Consider the following 16,178-nt stretch of genomic DNA (forward strand, 5'->3'; position numbering starts at 1 on the left):
TATGTGTATGATGGATGCAAGCTGCAGTTCACAGGCAGCTACTTGTCTGGTCCAGAACCCTATCAGTCTATTACCATCCATCATATGAGTCAGCAGGAAAAACAGCTCAAGGGATATTAGAGACCATAAGTCAATTCTGACCAGAATGGTCTCTCATTGGTTTTATTTATTTTGTATTAGCTGATACTCATGTACTTTTGCTACTATATTGTGTTAGAGATTATCTAACTTAAAGAAATGCATGCACATCCACACAGATGTCAGACTCTGACATTTAGTCTGGCCTGATCAAAAGCGGAGGATAACATTAGTGTCTAGTTTCAATAAACACTTAGCAGGTGAACTGACTTCTTCCTAACTCTTCCTGTTTGTTGCATATTTATTCCATTTTTTTCTATTAATGTGGAACATAAATTTATGGGTGGGACATAAATTCTTGGTGGCCTTAACCGTGATTCAATGCATAGCAGTATCTATCAGGATTCTCTTCATTGTTAACCACAAGGGAACACCTTATATAAAAATATCAAAAAGACTGTATTTTGAAGGGTTTCTCATAGCTCACGTGATGTCCTACTGAAGATTTCCTTTATGCCACAACAGAACCATTCTCTTCTCCCACTGCCTCCCTCTAGGGACCTCCCCACAATAGCCAACACAACCACCATTCCATATCAAATCTCTTCAACATGATAGGCTCCTTTTCACAAAATCTTTCAAACTCCTACAACTACCAATATCAATAAATTTTTATAAAACCCCAAAGACCCAATACTTATTCTTTTTCCCTTGCATCGTACAAATTCCCTGGTGCAATTAAAGCCTCAACCATCCCTGTTCTCCTCACATCATAATTGTTTCCGAGAAAAGGAACACAGTATGAGTATTCACCTTGATGTGGTGACATTGGTTGTCTGTCCATTGGGAGGAAGAGGTCCCACCTGCCCTCACTGAACTCACAAGGCAGCATGAGGGCCTCTGTGTGCGACAGCCCTGGACAAATGGGCTATTGTGCCTGCTGTAAGGAGAAGGGGTGTTTCAAACTGTAGTATTCAGTTTTCCCAGCACCAAGTGATTCCAAAGACAGCAGGTTAAAGTGAATACAAAGGAGAAAGAAGTGTCTCAATAGCATTTTGCAGCCTGAATGCACTAAGTGGGAAACCTGGGTGTTATTTTAGGATGATTTGACTTGCACTTGATGGGAAAAAAAGGTTGAACTTGATGGGAAAAAAAAACTAACAGCATCCAGAATAGTGTCAGGCACACATGTGCAATACAATGTTTTTAACTGAATGAACAGTCTGATGTTATGTAGATGGTTAGTGGACACACTACTCACTAGCTGATGCAGGAATCACTGTTCAACCACAAAAATTCTGGGAATGTTTTGACCTTTGGATAATCTGTGGATCAGCACCTCACGACTCAGACTCTATGCCTACCTAGGACTGGGGCTCTGTTCTGCTGGAAGTCAGTTTGGGACAATGGGGAAAAATGCACTTTGGAGTTCAGGCAGCATAAAGCCCAGCTTTTTCAACTGATAGATGTGAGCTCTTGCACAATTTACTAATTGAGGCTGTTCAAAACTTAGTTTTCTCTCAATTAACAGAGTAAGGACATAATCCATGCATTGGGAGAAAATATTTGCAAACCATATATCCAGTAAAGGGTGAATGTCCAAAATATATAAGGAACTCAAACAACTCAAAAGCAAGAAAACAAATAACCCAATAAAACAATGGGCAAAGGACCTAAATAGACATTTCTCAAAAGAAGACATACCAATGGCCAGCAGGTATATAAGAAAATGCACATCACTAGTAATCAGAGAAAATGCAAATGAAAACCATAGTGAGAGATCACCTCACACCTTTTATAATGGCTTATATCAAAAAAAATAGTGAGGATATAGAGAAAATGGAACTCTTGCTCACTGTTGGTGGGAATGTAAATTAGTACAGCCACTATAGAAAATAACACAGAGGCTCCTCAAAAAATTAAAAATAGAACTACTATATGATTCAGCAATCCCACTACTGAGTATATAACCAAAAGAAGTGAAATCAGTATGTTGAAGAAATATCTTCATCCCCACGTTCATTGCAGCACTACTTACAATAGCCAAGATACAGAATCAAACTAAGTGTCCAACAACAGATCAATGATTTTTAAAATGTGGTACATGTATACAATAGAACACTGCAGTACAAATAAGGAAATCATGTCGTTTGCAACAACATGGTTGAACTTGGAGGATATTATGTTAAGTGAAATAAGCCAGGCACACCAAGACAAATACTGCATAATCTCACTTCTACATACAATCTAAAAAAGGTGATAACATAGAAGCAGAGAGTAGAATGGTGGTTACCAGGGGCTGTGAGGAAGGGGAGGAAAGAAGACTGAGGAAATGTTGATCAATGAGTACAAAATTTCACTTAGATAGGAGGAATAATTTCAAGAGGTCTGTTGTACAAAATGAACAAAATATCAATGTGATGATATTTGAAAATTGCTAAAAGAGTAGATTTTAAGTGTTCTTAACAAAAAAATGGTAAGTATTTGAGGTAATGCATAGGTTAATTAGCTCAACTGAGCCATTCCGCAGTGTATAATTTTTTTTTTCTTTTTTTGAGATGGGGTCTCGCTCTATCACCCAGGCTGGAGTGCTGTGGTGAAATCTAGACTCACTGCAACCTCTGCCTCTTGGGTTCATGCAATTCTCCTGCCTCAGCCTCCCAAGTAGCTGGGATTACAGGCACACGCCACCACACCCAGCTAATTTCTGTATTTTTAGTAGAGATCGGGTTTCGCCATGTTGGCCAGGCTGGTCTCAAACTCCTCACCTGAAGTGATCCGCCCGCCTCAGCCTCCCAAAGTGCTGGGATTACAGACATGAGCCACCATGCCTGGCCCACACTGTATAATATTTCGAAGTATCATGTTGTATATAATAAATATACACAATTTTTATTTGTCAATTAAAAAACAAAAACAAAATACATTGAAAACAAAAATAAACTCTTAGTTTCCTTAACTATAAGATGGAAGTAAAAGAATGTTTCTATCACGCAGTTGATGTGAGGGTCTAATAAGCAAATGAATATAAAAATTACCTAGCACAGTGCCCAACTAAATATTGCTTTGGCTCCTTTCCTACCTCTCGCCTTATGATTGCCCCCAAGGAAGCACCAGTCCTGACCTAGTGGTGGACTTTCAGATGAGACTGAGCTGCCTGCCTTCCTGGACCTATCAATCACTTTCTGGCATGGATTCTCCGTTTGTGTTGACGTCTTGCTGTCAATCCACCTGCATTACTCATTGTTTCTTTCCAAAAATACATATTATATGCCTTCTATGCACCAGGCACTGTAATAGGCAAAGGGATGGGACTGTCTTCATAGACTTTATCCTCTCGGGGCACAGGATACCCTGATACAAACTATCACTTTGTCTATCGGTGCTACCGTTTCTACAGTTATCATTTTCTGGCACTATCTGCAGTTATCTGTCATCTGGAAGACCACACTCATGCCACCCTCCCTATCCCACTCCCTGATGCCTATTTTAGCTTATGCAGTGTGTCTGGTTTAAGACAGTGGCCTCTTCCTCTCTGTCCTACTTGACTGTGCTTTTTTGACTCCACCCTTCCGTCATACTGCACATCTTTGGTCACCTAATCATCTCAACTTGTGCTTTAATTTTGTTAGCATAAGCAAGGTATATTTTATTTACTACAAAATTCAACAATTGTACAATTTGGTGAGATTGAGTAAGCACATGTGACTATGAACTTCCACACAACATTGATATAGAAACTGTTTATCATCCTGCAAGAATCCCTTACCCACTTTTGATGTTATCTCTCTCCCACAACCCTTGGCCCTTGGCGAACACTAATTTGCAATTTTGTGCCTAGCCTCTTTCAGTTAACGTACACTTTGGAAATTCTTCTATATTGCTATATGTATTAGTAATAGCTTTGTATTTCTCACTAGGTTTTCACTATGTAAACATATCAAAACTTGTTTATTTATTCACTAAATCATAGACATGCAGTGCTTTCCAGTGTTAGATATTTTGAGTAAAGCTGTCATGAGCAGTTGTACACATGTCTTTGTACAGAAACAGATTTTCATTTCTTTTGGATAAAATACCTAAAATGAAATTGTTGTGGCATGTGATACTTGTTTAATTGTGTAGGAAACTGGTAAACATTTCCAGCGTGGCTGTATCACTTTGCATTCTTTCAACAATGTATAAGTGTTCCAATGAGTGGCTCTCCATCCTTGCAAACACTTGCTATTGCCAGTCCTTCAACTTTCAGCCATTCTAGTGTGTGTATAGTGGGATATCACATGTGGTTTTAAATTGCACTTCCTTAATAACTAGTGAAGCTGAGCATTTTTTGTGTATTTGTTTGCCATTTGTATATATTCATCAGTGAAATTTCTTTTCAAATATTTTGCCCATTTTAATTAGGTTTTTTGTCTTCCTGTTGAGTTGTAAGTGGATGGTTAATTGCTCCGGAACAATTTATTTTTAAAAAATTCTTTCTCCAGCTTAAAAGAAAGTCAATTAGACATATGCGATTGGCTATTTTTGGAGTTTATATTCCCTTCCATTGAGCTATTTGTCTATCCTTATGTCATTACTACACTATTTGACTACTTCAGCTTTAAAAAGTCTCAAAATCAGGTAGTTAATAATCTTCAACTTTGCTCTTTTTTCAAAGCTGTTTTGACTATTATTGGTTCTTTGCATTTCAGTATAATATAATTCTACAAATATTTTTCTACAGAAAAGCAGTTTTGTATCAATTTTATTCTATTACCTTTCTTTCTCTAGCAAAAATCTACTGGGATACTGATTTTGATAGCACTGAATCTATAGATTAATCTGGGCAGAACTAACATCTGAACAACCAATATCCATGACTGATTACAATCCATGAGCATGGCATTTCTCTCTGTTCATTTACAGATTTTTCTGGCAATGTTTCCTAGTAGTCCATGTACAGGGCTTGCCTATACTTTGTTCAATTTATCCCTGCAATTTTATACCAGCTATTATACTGAATTTTAAATTTCAATTTCTTATTGCTTTTTGCCAATATATATAAATGCAATTGCTTTGTTGAATACTGATTCCATATCCTATTTCCTTGCTAAATTCAACCATTAGTTTCAGTACAGATTTTGTCAATTCCTTAGAATTACCTATATGGATATTCAGGCCATCTGCACATAAAGAGTTTAACTTCTTTCTTTTTACTGAATACGACTTTTGTTTCTTTATCTTGTTTTACTACACAAGCTAGAACTTCCAGTCCAATATTGAAAGGAATTGATAAGCACAGACATCCTTGCTTTATTCCGTTCTTAAGGGGAAGGTACACCGTCTTTTATGAATAACTTTGTTAGCTGCTGGTTTTTCCTCCAAAACCCATTACTATCTCAGAAAATGGTTTCTTTTTATTCTTAGTTTACTGACAGTTTTGAGCAATATTAATGATGAATGGATGTTGAATTTTGCCAAATGCTTTTTTGGATATAATGAGATGATTATATATTTTTTTGTTTTTAATATAGTAAATGATATTATATAATTTTCGAATATTGAACAAATCTTAATTTTCTGAGATAACACTTGCTTTGCCATGATTTATTATTGTTTTTATAGACTGCTATATTTGACCAATAATATGTTGGTATTTTATTTATCTACGTGATGAAGACATAGATCTACCGACTTCTTCATCTGGTTTCAGTACCAAGGTAATGCTGGCTTTATAAAATGTGTTGAGAAGTTGTAATATGCTTACTTCTAAGGTAGTTCCCCAAGCTTTCCAGCCCCAGCCTATAGGACTGTGCACATGAATATAACGAGATACCATATTGCTTCTGTATGCATATGAGGGGATATCACATCACTTTCATGCTTATGTTACATTACATGGCAAAAGGGATTTTGCAGATGTACTGAAGTTTACTAACCAGTTGACTGAGTTAATCAAAAGAAAAATTATCTGAGTGAGTCTAGTCTGATCATGGGAGCCCTTTAAAAGCAGAGTTTTCTCAAGCTGATGATGAAAGAGGAAGTCAGAAATATTTTAAGTATGAAAACGAATGCAGAGAGCTACAAGGAGCAGAGAGCAGGACCCTGTACTAGCCAGCAAGGAAATGGGGCTATTAGTTCTACAACCACAAGGAATTGAATCCTACCTACCAACAACCAGAAGGGGCCCTGCAAGAGGACTCTTCCCTAGAGCCGCCAGGCAAGAGCCCAGGCTAACATCTTGATTTTATCCTTGTGAGACCATAGCAGGGATCCAATTTGAGTCAAATGGACTTCTGACATACAGAACTATGAGTTAATAAGTGGGAATTGCTTCAAGCTATTAAGTTAATGGTAATTAGTTACATAGCAATAGAACAGTGACACCAAAGTATTCTTTCTCCTTCAAATACAAAATATTATATTATCACTGGTTATTAGAAATTTGATTATCATGTGTTCTGGAGCAGTTTTCTTCATTTTTTTTTTCTTGGAGCTTCTTGTACCTATGGATGTATAATTTTCAACAAACTTGAAAAGTTTCATTATTATATCTTTAAATATGTTTTTCTATCCCTCTATCTCTTTCCTATCCTTTTCAGACTCCAATTATACATGTGTTTGGACTGCTTGATGCTGCCTCGACACTCACTGACCTTCTGTTCATCTTTTTTAGTCTCCTTTTCTTTCTGTAGTTCACTGTGGTCAGTGCATATTATTATGTCTTCAAGTCGATTAATTCCTTCTACAGTTTCTATACTGCTATTAATCCAATCTGGTTTTATTTTTATGTCAGATATTTTATTTTTAATCTTAAGGTGTTAAATACGCATCTTTTTCATATCTGCCCTTTTTCTTATATTTTGTCTTTCCTCAAACTTCCTGAACATAGGAATACACTTATAATTGCTTTAACATCCTTGCCTACTAATTGTCATCTCTTTTATTTTTGGCTCCGTTTCTACTGAATATTTTTTTCCCTCATGGTCATGGGTTATATTTTCCTGTGTCTTTGCATAACTGATAATTTTTGATTGGATACTAGAAATTATAAATTTTACATTGTTGGAAGCTAGATTTTTTAAAATTATTTTTTGGGCTTGTTGCTGTGATTAAGTTGCATTACTTATAATTAGTTTGATTCTTTCTAGAATTAATTTTAAGCTTTTCTAAGACGGGTCCAGTACATCCTATAGTTTGGGGCTAATTTGGCACCACTACCAAGGCCTTCTGAGGACACTGCACAATCCCCCACGTATTAAGAGATCTTCTCCCTCTGTCTGGCAGGAGCACAAAATATTAACAGCCCCATGTGTGCTCCAGTGACTGTCTCACCTCATCTATTTCTCCAGCATTTTTTCCCTGCCCTCAGTCTCCTTACACACACACATAGATGAGCGTGTTGCCAAAGTCTCAAGGAAGCTCCTTAAAAATTTTCAAGCTCACTCTCTTTGTGTACCAAACTACTTTCTGGTACTTAGCCCTGCAACTTCTCCTCAGAACTCTGAATTCTGCCTCCTCAACTCAGCAAGACCATCAGACACTGTCTGGGTTTCCCTTCCTTCATCCGCATGCTAGAAAATATTTTCCTTCTGTGAGCTGAAGCACTTGCAGGACTCATCTTAATCATTTTTCTTCTGAGGATTGGTGTTCCGTGCTCTGTGTTTGCCAATATCTGAAACCCACTGTTTCACATATTCTGTCTGGTTTTCTAGTTGTGTAATGTCTAATGATAAATTCAGGTTCTTTTATCTTCTCATGGCCCAAAGCAGAAGTTTTAGGCACTCAGTACTCATAAACTCCAAAACTACATACTAAGAACCTATACAGGCCAAGCGAGTAATGCAAATGAATTTTGAAATATCACTGGAAAAGAACAGGACTTTCACAAATAATTTGTACTTTAAAAATAAAATATAGGGGAAAAAAAAGTTCATCTGTAGCCTAGCAGGCCACCATTTTGTGTACTCAGTTCTAAACTCTTCTCCTTCCATTCCACCTTTGAGAGTAAATCAGAGTGATTAGAAAGTCCTCTCTTGCAAACCTCTGATAGGATGTGTATACCTGGTATGCATTTATTAGACACATTAATCTTTAGGAATGTTTGCGTTTTCTGCCTCAAATATACTTAGTTGTCTTTCTTCTTAGAAAATTAGAGGATTTCAGCCAAAATTTGAGGGAGGTGTTTGTAAGAAGGTAGCAGAGCAGAATGGAAAAGTGGAAGACTCCAGTAAGAACTCTGAAAAATCACACTTGCTTTATTCTGACTGGTAGCCAGAGGTACAATGACTCAATGCTGAACACTAAAACTTAAGCAGGGATAGTGGTTATAATTGTCTTTTTCTTCAGAAAAGACTGTGACACTCTAGCTAACTGCTGAAGTTCTGAAGGATTAAAATATAAATATACATTCACAAGTTATAAATGCATGTATATAGTTATGCATAATTTGTTTAAAATTGACTACATATAAAGTACATTCAGTAACATTTCAAAATGAGTGTAAACAACCCATATCTTGAAAAAGCAGTAATTCTTTAAAAATGTCACAAGGAAGTGGGTAATTATTACTCACAAACATCCTTAAATCAAGTCTCATATTTTTATCTCAATTTCACATGCGCATAGTAACCAAAGCACAAAATGCTGATCTAGATGAGGATTATCTAGCTGTCTATCTCTAACCGATGACAGCAGAGCTCCTGTGTCCCTGTGTCGTAACCAAGTCATTCAACTTCTGGAGGAGCAGAATGACACCTGGGAAAATAATTTGAGAAACATACCTGGAATGGTAGAATTGATCAATCAAATTCTGTGAATTGGAAAGGTGTTTTACAGCCATGGAACTTTGAGGGGATTAAGAGGAAATACTATAAATGCTGCCAAGATTTCCCACCAGCACCCCGGAAAATGAAAAACTGAGGTTTTGCATACTTCAACTCATACAGGAGTTAAAAAGAAATTATTTAGGCAGACAGTGAAGGTAAGGAAGTCCTCGGTAAGGTTTTCCTTTTAATGAAAAGCAGCCCCAAAATAATTTTATTTTCTAACAAAGAGCAGCCGTAAAACCGAGCTGTAGACATAGACAAGCAAGCTGGAAGCTTGCATGGGTGAATGCCGGCAGTTGTGTCTATAGAAAAAGGCTACCTATGACTAGGGATGATCAAAATGGCAGCTCTATCTTCCCTTCTCTTTGCCAAAAACCACGTGTACAGTAGTAAGGAGCAGACCACATGGTGCTGGCGAAGTAGAAAGTCTATTTGCATAATAAGACTAGAATAGGGTGACCAGCCTTCCCATGAGTGATATGTAAATGTCACACCTGGTCAAACCAATCTCTGGGCCCTATGTAAATTAGATGCCGCCTCCTCAAGTCTGCCTATAAAATCTGCTACAGTCACCGGAAGAGGGATTTTCCTTTTGGAAGACCCTCTCCCTCACTAGGAAGAGAGCTCTTCTTTCTCCTTCTTTTGCCTGTTAAACCTCTGCTCCCTACCTCCTCTTGCTCAGTCTTCCGAATCTCTGTCCAGGGTTTACATGCCCAGAGGTGGGTCCTGAGGCCCACATTTGGTTCACATTTCAGCCTTGTAGTGTTGGGGGCTGAACCTGCTCAGTCCCTCATCTCTAGGAACAGGGCACACACAATAGTCAGCGGTAGGGGGTGGGGGCCAGATTTCAGTTTTCTCTTTTACAAATAATGCTGGTGTGTGTGCATTGTTGTAAGAGTATTTTTGCAAAATAAATTTGTTAAAACAGAAAAAAAAATAATCTCTGGTCCTAAGCTCCTCATGTGTGCCCATCTCCTTAATCTGCTTGGCACAAGAGGATGAACCCCAGGTATTTACCCCAGACAATGATGCTGCTTCACAACCTAAGAATAAACTGGTGACAGAAATACAGCAATACAGCTCTCACATAAGAACGCCTGAGGGAATGTATAATCCAACAAATGAGTGCTCAGTAGGCACTGAGCTCTCATTATGGGAACCTACGTGTCAAATGTGTGCTACACATCCCATCCCGTCCACCTGAAGGCTGCTCAGTGATGATGGAAAATAAATCATACATTTCACTGGCTCTATGCAAATTTATTTTTTAAAACTACCAAGTGCAAATAAAGCCTGGGCTTTCTCAGAAATAAAATAAATTTAATTGTATATCAACCTTCATTATTTTAACATAACCATGGCCTTCCCTAGGGCTAATCTTTGGAGAAGTTGATGGTACTTGGTGTGATGTAAGAGCAATCAGAGGCCGGGCGCGGTGGCTCACCCCTGTAATCCCAGCACTTTGGGAGGCCGAGGCGGGTGGATCACGAGGTCAGGAGATCGAGACCATCCTGGCTAACACAGTGAAACCCCGTCTCTACTAAAAATACAAAAAATTAGCCAGGCGAGGTGGCGAGTGCCTGTAGTCCCAGCTACTCGGGAGGCTGAGGTAGGAGAATGGCATGAACCCCAGGGGGCGGAGCCTGCAGTGAGCCGAGATCGTGCCACTACACTCCAGCCTGGGCGACAGCAAGACTCTGTCTCAAAAAAAAAAGAGCAATCAGATAGTGACAGCCATTCTTGACAAATTCTTAACAAGCTATACCTGCCTATAATCATCTTGACAAATTCTTAACATGCTACACTTGCCTATAATCCACCAATTGGAAAATCATGTTAACTGACGAGTATGATGTCTATTTCATAGGTGAGGTATTTACTAAAAGTGTTAAGGTCTGGGAAACCAGTCAGGGCTTGCTATGAACTACTGAATTATTATCATTTTTTGAATGCAGAGACATTTTATTTTTTTACGTCTTCCCATTTCTATAGTTATCTTGCCCAAATTTATATATAATATATACATATATATTTTTTTCACTTTTATTTTAGATACAGGGGGTTCATATGCAGGTTTGTTACGTAGTTATAGTGCATCCAGGTAGTAAGCACAATACCCAATAGTTTTTCTACCCATACCCTGCTCTTTCCTTCCCCACTCTAGTAGTTCACAGTGTCTACTGTTCTCATGTTTACGTCCATGAGTGCTCAATGTTTTTATTTTAGCCAGGTTTCAGAGACAATCCCTGTTTCCTTCAACTATTCAGTGAAGAAGCCTGTTGATCACCTTCTTGAATTCCTTTTTCCTTCCTTCCTTCCTTCCTCCCTCCCTCCCTCTCTTCCTTCCTTCCTTCCTTCCTTCCTTCCTTCCTTCCTTCCTCCCTCCCTCCCTCCCTTGCTTCTTCCCTTGCTTCCTTCCTTGTTTCCTTCCTTCCTTGTCCATTTTTTTTTTCCTAGGGGAGGGGGCTTCATTCTCATTACAAAAGGCCTATAGTTTAGGACTTCATTTCTCATCTGGATTGTTACTTCCTCAAATCCTATTTTGTCCTGGCAGTCTATTATACAGATAACGTGCAGATGTTTAAAGAAGACCTTCAATAATCAGGCCCCTGACTACATTTGTCACCTCATCCTTTGTCACTCTGTTACAGGAAAGGGGTCTCGATTCAGACCCCTAGAGAGGGTTCTTGGATCTTACACAAGAAAGAGTTCAGGGCGAGTCCACTGAGTAAAGTGAAAGCAAGTTTATTAGGAAAGTAAAGGAATAAAAGAATGGCTCCATAGACAGAGCAGCCTGGAGGGCTGCTAGTTGCCCATTTTTATGGTTATTTCTTGATGATATGCTAAACAAGGGGTGTATTATTCATGCATCCCCCTTTTTAGACCATGTAGGGTAACTTCCTGATGTTGCCATGGCATTTGTAAACTGTCATGGTGCTGGTGGGAGTGTAACAGTGAGGACGACTGGAGGCTACTGTTGTGGCTATCTTGGCTTTGATGGGTTTTAGCCAGCTTCTTTACTGCAAACTATTTTATCAGCAAGGTCTTTATGACCTGTATCTTGTGCTGACCTCCTATCTCATCCTGTGACTTAGAATGCCGTAACCATCCGGGAATGCAGACCAATAGGTCTCAGCCTCATTTTACCCTGACCCTACTCAATATGGAGTTCCTCTGGTTCACACACTTGTGACAAGTCCAGCCAAACGCTGCAGCCAGAACACAAATTATACTCTGCAGAGGAGCTCCTGTGTTCTCATCTCCTTTAGGACATGCTATTTTCTTTACAAAAAGTTCCCTCTCTGGCTCCCCACATATTTCATATCATTCTGGCCAAGAATTCTTTTGGCCAAGATAACTCCTACTTACTTTTCAAGATCCACAATTAGTGCCACCTCTTCTTTGAGTTCTTCCCTGATCATACCCCATGGCATCCCCAGGCTGCATGCAATCACCTTTCTCTACACTCAGTAGCCTTCTGCACATAATGCTATCATAGCAACACAATGATCAGGGCTCACAACAGGGCCCTCAAGCAATATAAGCTACTTAAGGGCAGGGATCATGTATTTCTCTTATCTTTTCCACTGACTCACCTTGTGTCTTATGCTGAATAAATTTTTGTGAGTAGACAAATGAGAATACTAGAAGTAATTCTGACAATAAACACATAAAACACTTGGAGTACAAATACTAGTGGGAAATTACTGATGTCTTATCGTTATCGCAAACCATTTTATAGATGGATTCATTCATTCATCAAATAGTTACTGATAGCCTGTAATGGGTCAAGCTTTTGCTGGGGATTCAGTAACATCCATCATGGCCTGGCAGGAAACTAAAGGTAAACTCCAATGGGGTAATTTGGGGATAATTTAATTAACACACTGACTTACAAAGGTGCGAGCAAGGTGAAGTTAAACCACAGGGGTATTGTAGCTCTCCTCTATCCACACCTTTCTGAATAGATTCTTCCTGAATTATCCTGATTCGAGTGTACCATCTGTTCACTATTAAGACTCTGACTAGGCCAGGCACAGTAGCTCACACCTGTAATCACAGCACTTTGGGAGGCCAAGGCGGGTGGATCACCTGAGGTCAGGAGTTCAAGACCAGCCTGGCTAACCTGGTGAAACCCTGTTTCTACTAAAAATACAAAAAATTGGCCAGGCGTGGTGGCACATGCCTGTAATCCCAGTTACTCAGGAGGCTGAGGCAGGAGAATCTCTTGAACCCAGGAGGTGGTGGTTGCAGTGAGCTGAGATTGAGCCATTGCACTCCAGCCTGGGTGACAAAAGCAAAACTCCGTCTCAAAAAAAAAAAAAAAAAATGACTGAGTCAAACGTAAATCCAGAATTCAGCCACTACGTGTCTTCTTCAAGATTCACCTCCTGGCCGGGCATGGTGGTTCACGTCTGTAATCCCAGCACTTTGGGAGTCCGAGGCAGGCGGATCACTTGAGATTAGGAGTTCGAGACCAGCCTGGCTAGCATGGTGAAACCCCATCTCTACTAAAAATACAAAAAAATTAGCTGGTCGTGGTGGTGCATGCCTGTAGTCCCAGCTACCTGGGAGGCTGAGGCAGGAGAATGGCTTGAACCCAGGAGGCAGAGGTTGCAGTGAGCCAAGATCATGCCCCTGCACTCCAGCCTGAGCGATAGAACAAGACTCCGTCTCAAAAATAAAATAAAAAGATTCACCTCCTTAGTCTAAACCATCCCATCCCTGTCTCTCACTTCAACAGGAACCTCTCCCTGGTCTCCTTGTTTCGTGTCCTATTTACTTCTCTACAGAGCCCTGGAGAGGCACCTTTTAAAATGCTGATCAGATCACACCACGTTTTCTAACCAAAGCTCTCTAATGCATCACCATCACACGTGGAATAAACTTCAAATTCCTTTCCATGGTTCCCATGGCCCTGCAGTGATATGGCCATAGCCCAGGCCTTTCCCGCTTACGTTATCACCTGTTACTCTCCATCCTAGCCTTCTAGTTGTTGGTTTGAAAATGTCCAGCCGCTTGCCACCTTCCCGGCTTGCACGGAATTGTCTTCCCCCAGGTTTTCACAGGACTCATTTCCTCCATTCATGTAGGTCTGTGCTTAAAGCCACCTCTTAAAAGAAGACTTCCCTAAGTACTCTATCTAGAATGGCTGCCCTGTTCAACATTCATTGACAATTTTCAGGTAGTCTGACCTGTTTGTAGTGAACTTGGTATCTTATTTATTAAGGTTGGTGCAAAAGTAATGGCAGTTTTTGCTATTAAAAGCAAGGGCAAAAACCTCAGTCACTTTAGCACCAACCTAATACTAAAGAAAATACAGTCAGCCTTCTGTATCTGTGAGTTCTGGATCTACAGATTCATTCAACCCCAGATGAAAAATATTCTTTAAAAGATAGAATAAAAATAACACAAACAAAAAATAATACTCTATAACAACTATTTACATAGCATTTGCATTGTATTAGGTATTATAAACAGTTTAGAGATAAAGTATACAAGATGGTATGTGTAGGTTGTATACAATTACTGTGATATTTTATACAAGGGACTTGAGCATCCATGAACTTTGTTTTCTGAGGCAGGTCCTGGAACCAATATCCCGAACTACCAATGGACAATTTTGTATGTATTGTGGTCAAGGACTGTACTTGGGCTAACACCTACTAGCAATTAACAGTAAATACAAAACACCTAATTTTAAATAGGTTCATATTTTAATATATCTAGATACCATTTCCACATATTTCTCGTTTTACCACTGTGTGTAAATCTTTTCTGCCTCTGATGAAAAATAATTACATAAATTTTCTCTTATAAGAAACGTTTTCTCTCATTTGGTCAAATTCATATGAACATTCATTCATTCATTCATTTATTACGGCTACCATATCAAATTATAAACCTGCCCCCTTTTAGTATCATCTTCTTCTATGAAAAATAATCATTTTTTTCAGCCAATTTGAACAGGGCAATAAATTTAGAAATCAATATGTCAAGTTGCAGTATATGCCCCTGGAAGAGTTGGTGTGAATATAAATCAAATACTTTTAAGTCAGTTACATTCAATGTTATTAAAAGGGAAGTTAAAAATATAACTGTTATGCCCATCTGCTAAGGAAATCTCTCTAAAAGCAATGGATATATTTATAGCCAATAAAAATCTATTTTCCCAAATAAAGAAGAAAATCTTTCCATCACAATGTAAATTTTAAAATCTCATGTCTGTATTTTTCTGAATGATCATTTAATTTTATGCTACTATTGTTGAAAAAGTATGTCTAGTACACTGCAAATTCTACCATCTGCCTTCAGAAATTCTCCAGGATATCTTTCAAAGATTGATAAATTATTCATTTCCTGAAGTTGTGCATCAGAGCTTCACAGCTCATAAATAGTATAAAGTAAATTATGCAGGGTATACCTTACAGACACAAGATTTGTAAAGGAACCCTGTATATGCTCTGTTTTCCATACAGAAAACGTGGATTCATTCATTGATATGTTTTGACGTTCTTCCAGGGATTATGAAACTTTACCTAACCTAGCCATTTAATTTGCATCTAAATAGATAGGTTTCAGATTGAACCAATTTTAGATGTATCAAAAAAACTGTCTTCCCGCAGCATTTAATCTCCATTTGGAAAGAGCCAGTATATAGAAGTCTTTTTGCCTTGTATCCTTTTCTGATCAAGCACTAGCCTTCACGTATTTATACATTTGATGACAGAATTTTACCCTTAGCTCTTCATTTTCCTCATGTAAATTGAAATCCTTTTTCTTTTTCTGATCAATTCACTTCAAGACCAACCCACAGTGAATTTTCATACATGAAAGGAAAGGTTGTCTGTGGAGCTGATTTACCTACAACCATAACATGATTATTTTGGAAGAATGTGACATAACGGGGCCTTCTGATGGCCACCGCATCCTGCTATTCTGCCCCAAAAGCTAATAAGCTTTTCCAATTAGAGACTCCTCAATATTTGTCGAAGTTAACTTTTAACTGTTAAAAACATACAAGTAACAGCAGTGGAGATTTCAGTTAGGCACTGTACAGCTGAACACTTGGAGACCTCAGAAGGGCAACCAGTTCTTATAACAGTGTGAGAAACTCCAGGGTACGATGGTGGATACAACTCAGCCTAACACAAGTTAAAAGCACAACTCTATGAACCTGCTGTGAAGCACAATGCCATTTTCACTTTCTACCTGTGTTTAGCTCTTGCATTTGAGTCAATGTGAGATATACTTTTCATCCCACGAGAATCCCAGGACCATCGCCTTACCATG

This window comes from Nomascus leucogenys, chromosome 9, assembly GCF_006542625.1.
Source record: "Nomascus leucogenys isolate Asia chromosome 9, Asia_NLE_v1, whole genome shotgun sequence".
NCBI lineage: Eukaryota > Metazoa > Chordata > Mammalia > Primates > Hylobatidae > Nomascus > Nomascus leucogenys.